This window comes from Triticum aestivum, chromosome 5B (assembly GCF_018294505.1).
Source record: "Triticum aestivum cultivar Chinese Spring chromosome 5B, IWGSC CS RefSeq v2.1, whole genome shotgun sequence".
NCBI lineage: Eukaryota > Viridiplantae > Streptophyta > Magnoliopsida > Poales > Poaceae > Triticum > Triticum aestivum.
The window spans coordinates 363,162,649-363,169,112 of record NC_057807.1 but is presented as its reverse complement, the minus strand read 5'-3'; positions in this window follow the sequence as shown (position 1 = coordinate 363,169,112).

The window sequence follows — 6,464 nt, the reverse complement described above, 5'->3', positions numbered from 1 at the left end:
AAGGTCAGATCCAGATGCAGCCAGTTGCCGGAGGAAGAAATCTTGTGCATTGAAGATGATGCCATTGAGGATGTAAAAGACCAATGTCTTCATGGCTCCTTCAAGTTTTGCAGCTGATGAATGTCCTTTGATAGGCCATAGAGTCCGCCTGATGATGTGATATATGGTGCGCGGCAGATACTCAAGGTCATCAACAAAGAACTCCTTTGGGTATTCAGCGTCATGTGGCAAAGGCTTCGTCATGCTCAACATCTGGCTCATGTTGGGTTCTGGCTTATGGAAAATGCTCTCCAGTGCATTGTGGTGGTGTTGACAACCAGGTTCGTACAGTTCTCCGGGAGTGGATAACCCTGTAAGCTCAATGATGTCAAGAGCTTTGGCTTCATGATGAACATTTCCTGTCATCCACTCGAGAACCCATGTCTTTCTATCCCTGTTGTAGCCACGAATGTGGAGCGTAGCATAGAATTGAAGCAATAGTTCTTCATTCCAATGTTCTTTGTCTGTCACAAAGCTGAGCAGACCTGCATCACGAAAGCAGTCTAGTGCTTCTTCTAAGGATGGCAGTCCAGCAATGGCTTCAGTGTCGAGGCGCATATGAGGGAAAATGCGCTCTTGATCATACAGAACGCAGGAGTAATAGCTTCGTTGCTGATGACTCCAGAAACGATCAGATGATATTCTTGGCATTGAGTAAGGGTTCTTTGAGCTGTCAAAGAAGGTGTTGTGGCTTTTGAAGCCATTTGCATTGAAGGACCCTGCAGATGTGGCAGTACCTAGAAACCTTGGCAGTCTTGGCTTTGGTTTCTGGACCTGAGGCCTATGCTTAATGTGATAATCAAACTGAGGACCAGAGACATTAGGCGGAGGAACCAGAACGGGCCATCTTACTGTGATTAGCTCGCCATGGTTGTATGCTTGCTCAATTGTATAGGGCCTTGGTGGCGGAACAGGAGCAGTGGCAACAACAGTGGCTTCAGGCTGCACAACAGAAGCTTCAGGAGCAGTTGCAGCATTGACTTCTGGCATGTTGCTTGGTGCAGGCTCCACATTAGCTTCAGCCATGACTATGTCATTGGCTTCATTTGTGTTGGTGGTGGCAGCCTCAACGTTTTCAACCTCCACTTGTTGAGCTGGAGGGTCTGGCACAGGCATGTTCACTTCAGGAACAGCTTCTTCAGTGATGGGGGGAGTAGGGACATGTTCTTCTTGATGTTTGTCATCGGCTGATGCAGCTGGATTGTCTTCACCAGCTTGGGCTTCACACACGGAGACATTCACAGTTGGAGTGGCTTCTGAAAACACCTGACGTGCAACAGATCGGTGGTGCACTTCTCCTTCTGGAACGCTCGGAAGAGGGACTTGAGGCCTTGGTCCTTTGCGAAGCCTTTGTAGTACAGGCGACGCCTTTGGTGATGGAGTTGGCTGGGCCTCATCCTCTTTAACTTGCATAGATGGTGTGACTTGTTGGTGTTGGGGAGTACTGGGGGAGTCTTGTTGTTGCGGGTGATCAGCCCATGATGCATCCTGAGCAATTGGCGTCAGAGGACAACCAATGCTGATGATTTCGATGTTCGTGAGAATAGGCGATGATACCACGTTGTGTTCAATCTGAGGAAGAACTTCATCATCTTCAAAATTGTCATGGTGACCAATGTCTTCAGCAGCGATGGGATCAACTGCTGGAATCTCTTCAGCTTCATGAGCCTTTGTGGAAGCAGGCTCATGAACAATCATTCGTAGTTCTTGGTTTGCAGATACAGGGTGAACCACTGAGATAGGTTCAACAACTAAGGGCTCTGTGGGAGCAGCTCGATTGTTCTTGATCTTGCACTTCTTCTTGGAGGGAGCAGCATCAGAGGCTTCTGAGGTTTTCCTTTTTCTGGCTTCAGCCTCTGCAGCCCTCGTCTTCTTCTGTTCTGAAGCGGTTGACATGGCCTTTGGCTTCAAGCCAGTCATGCTGCTTGGGAAGACTATGCGAGGCTCATCCTGCCTTGACGGTGCAGATTGGACAGTTGATAGCTTCTTCTTCTTTGCAGCCATTCTGGGGTCAATGCTAGGGCGGCCAAGAGCCTTGCGCTTCTCAGCCTCATAGTAGGCTAGCACACACTTGTCAGCCAGACTCTTCATGCGCTCACGAGAGCCTCTAGCTTCTTCACGCTTTTTGTGAAAGGCTTCTTTGAGCTCGTGCAGTATGATCTTGAAGTTTTTGACATCTTGCATGCTGAGCTTGGCCACATGCTTCTTGAACTGAGCCTTTTCGAAGTCGATCTTGTGCTTCAGTTCGACGATGCGCTGAGCAATAGCTAGCTCAGAAGCAATAGCGCCATTGAAGGAGACGCTGAGGCCAATTGGAAGTTGCAAATCATCAAAGCTGAGATTTGGTGTGTCAAACCACTCATCAATGAAGTTATGGATGATTGCCACATCAAAGAGAGGCAAATTATTGAAGATCTCTGCTTCTTCCTTGCTCTTGATCAGTTGCTCAGGAGCATCATCTACAAGATCGTCATCGCTGGACAGATCAATGTGTTCTTCATGCAGAATGGCAGCAGGAGTCAATGTTTGATCATTACTCTTGATGATTTTCTTTTTCTTCTCCGTCTTTTTGGAGATGCATGATAGATCTTCAGACTGCACACTGTCTTCAGGAGGTGCAGTGGCCAGTGGCTTCACACGTGAAGCTTTTGGAGGTGCAGCTGATGTTGAAGCCTTAATCTTCTTTAGCTTCTGTGGCTTTGGAGGAGGAGCTGGGGCTTCATCAGTGTCAGCATTATTTTTAGAATGATCCACTTTCGCACCTTGTACCAAGATGTATGAGATGAGGCCATCAAGGTTTGAAAAGGGGCCGATTTCATGTGGTTCCGCATCACGTGAGCCGTCATCACGGGGAGCAGAGGGACCAGGGTTGAAGTCTAATCCCCATGACTTCTTGTTTTCTTTGGCCGATTCCTTTGCATGCTGGAAGTTGCGCTTGAAGAGATTGTCGTCACGACACCAGAGCAATGATGATGGATCGGCATTTTCAGGCTGTGGTCCACGGACCATACAAGGATAGAATTCTTGTGCAATAGCTTCAGCTCTGTTCTTGGGAGGAAGGCCTCGATAGAGAATATCACCCCAAGGACTTTTGATAGCATTCTTCTCAGTGTACTCCTGGGTCACGAACTTTTACTTGAACCATTGTTCAGCCCAATATCATCGAATCCATTGGATTCGTGTCTTGCGCTGATTGTAATCCTCATCAGGATCTGTCTTATAAAGGTCTGTGAGGTCATCAGGCAAATCTTTTGATGTTCCCCCTCGACGCTGTCTGCCACCCTTCCTTACAGATTTTTCTGCAGCCATGAACTTCAAGCTGAATGGCTTCAATATGTTCAAAGGCTTCAAAGGCTTTCGCTTGCTGGAAAAATAGGAACTGGCTTCGGGAGAGTTAATGTGTTGCTGTAAGAATTCTGCAAACGAATGCAGACTATTGAGAACCTAGGGATTCTCCCACGGACATGTACCTGTGACAGCATTAGAGATGCGAGGGAAGGGGAAGAGGTCATATGCATTCTCAGAAGATTTTGAAGATAAATCAGTTTGAAGGCATTGACCTCATGCTGCGAAGACATTCACTTATATGTTGATAGTTGGTTCCAGATTTGTACTAATCCGTGAATAAGTACAAGTGAGGAATCTAACCATATATGAAGCTTAAGTGAATATACTATGCAGTATGAGATGCAGACAGAATAGATCTAACATTGTATAGATAAAAACCAATTTTGGTAAATAGGATGAATCATTGAGGATCAAAAAGGTGGTAAATATAGAGTTATATTTACCACACAAAGAACTGCTAGATGGGATGAATAGGAGACTGAGCAGTTCAATCCACCGTGCCCTAACTTGGCGACGGAGGACACCTATGGCGGCGGCGGAGAGGACGATGTCTGCGTCCGACGTGAGGACGGTGTCGGAGAAGTCGTGGCAGCTAAGCGCTTCGTCGTCGGTGTCCTCGAGAGCTAGCGGTGGAGCTAGGGTTTTGACGAGGTGGAGAGGTGGAAGAAGGTTTTCTTGACCGCAGAGGACACATATTTATAAGTAGGTGTGTGGCATAGTGCAATTATGCAGGTGCCCCTTCCTGTTCACATCCGAGGGACACGTGGCTAGCATGCAACATACTCAGAGTTGTCCCACGTTCCCACGCCCGCCAAGTTTGTCGGATGGTTGTTCCGGCTTCTTAGGATTTCAAACAATAACGATGAATCATTTAAAACAGACTTAATGTTTATCTCTGTGCCTTCTGCTGACAAGAATGCAGAGAAGACATTCGACAGTTTCAATAGAATGCATATGATTTGGACAGATAGAGTTTGAGATAGAGAGCATAGAGAGATTAGGGTCCGATCACATTCACTTAGTTCAAAAGATTTCAACAATGAAGACATACCTATAAGTGAATGCTGTAGAGGACAGAATACTAGTATATATATATGAGAAAGCAATCAAATCAACATAGTGAAGTAAATCATGAAGATAAGTTGAAATCTTGAAGACAAATCAAATGCGAAGATATTGCAAAAATAACACCATGAGTGAAACACTTCAAACCAAGAAATTTGGTGGTGGCGTTTCCCAGTGTATAGGAAGTATTAGACCCAAACACGGCGCACAATTATCGTGGCGCTCCGAAGTCAAATTACACGTTAATGTATTCACACTCAGAATGTAAGTCTTCATTGATTGAAGATATACTTTACTTCGTGTGTTGCACATCTAAGTCATCAACATGCATAAGTGTTAGGATGTGTGCCTGATCATAGAACATTTGAGAATTCCAAGATATTTAGCTCACACCGTAACTTGCAAAACCTTTTCTCATCCAAGGGCTTTGTGAAGATATCTGCCAGTTGCTCTTCAGTGTTGACGTGAATGATGTCAATATCTTTTTCATGACATGATCTCTGAGAAAGTGATGACGAATTTCAATGTTCTTTGCCTTCGAGTGCTGAACTAGATTGTTGGCAATATTGATGGCGCTTTCGTTGTCGCAGAAGAGAGGTACTTGTTTCAGATTGACGCCATAGTCCTTGGGAGTTTGATTCATCCATAGAAGCTGAGCGCAGCAAGATCCAGCAGCAATGTATTCAGATTCAGCAGTTGAGAGTGATACAGAGTTTGCTTCTTTGAAGACCAACAGACAAGTGATCGTCCCAGAAAGTGGCATGTGCCTGATGTAGACTTGCGATCCACCTTGTCACCAGCAAAATCAGCATCCGAGAATCCAACCAGAACAAATTTTGAGCCCTTTGGATACCATAATCCGAGTGTTGGGGTGTAAGCCAAATATCGAAGAATTCACTTCACAGCTAGGTGATGCGATTCCTTTGGTGCTGCTTGGAATCGAGCACACATGCAAACACTAAGCATAATAAATGGCCTAGATGCACATAGGTAAAGTAAAGAACCAATCATGGAGCGGTATACCTTTTGATCAAACTCTTTACCATTGTCGTCGGGACCAAGATCGTGTTTGGCTAGCATTGGCATCGTGTAACCTTTGCTATCTTGCATTCCAAACTTCTTCAGACAGTCTTTGAGATATTTTTCTTGAGATATTAAGATGTCATTCCTTTGCTGACGAATTTGAAGACCAAGGAAGAACTTCAGCTCACCCATCATGGACATCTGATATTGCTCTTGCATCATGTATCCAAACTCATCACTATACTTCTGGTTGGTGCAACCGAAGATAATGTCATCCACATATATTTGGCATACAAACAGTTCACCATCATATGTCTTCGCGAAGAGTGTGGGATCGAGGGATCCAGGTTTGAAGCCATTGCTCTTCAGGAAGTCTTTGATCGTATCATACCAAGCGCGAGGAGCTTGTTTGAGGCCATACAGAGCTTTGTTTAGTTTATACACCATATCAGGATGTTTTGGATCTTCAAAGCCAGGTGGTTGAGCAACGTACACTTCTTCTTAAATCTTGCCATTGAGGAATGCACTCTTCACATCCATTTGATAAAGTAAGATGTTGTGATGGTTAGCATAGGCTAGCAGTATGCGAATAGCTTCAAGCCTAGCTACAGGAGCAAATGTTTCATCAAAGTCAATTCCTTCAACTTGAGTATATCCTTGAGCCACAAGACGTGCTTTGTTTATGATGACTTGACCATGCTCATCTTGCTTGTTCCGATATATCCATTTAGTGCCAATAATCTTATGCTTGCGAGGGTCAGGACGCTTGACAAGTTCCCAAACATTATTCAGCTTGAACTGTTGAAGTTCTTCTTTCATGGCTTGAATCCATTCAGGTTCCATAAAGGCTTCAACAACTTTCTTGGGTTATGATATTGACACAAATGAAAAATGCCCACAGAAATTTGCTAACTGTGTTGCTCTTGAGCGAGTAATCGGACCAGGTGCATTGATGCTATCAATTATCTTCTCAATTTGTACTTCATTTG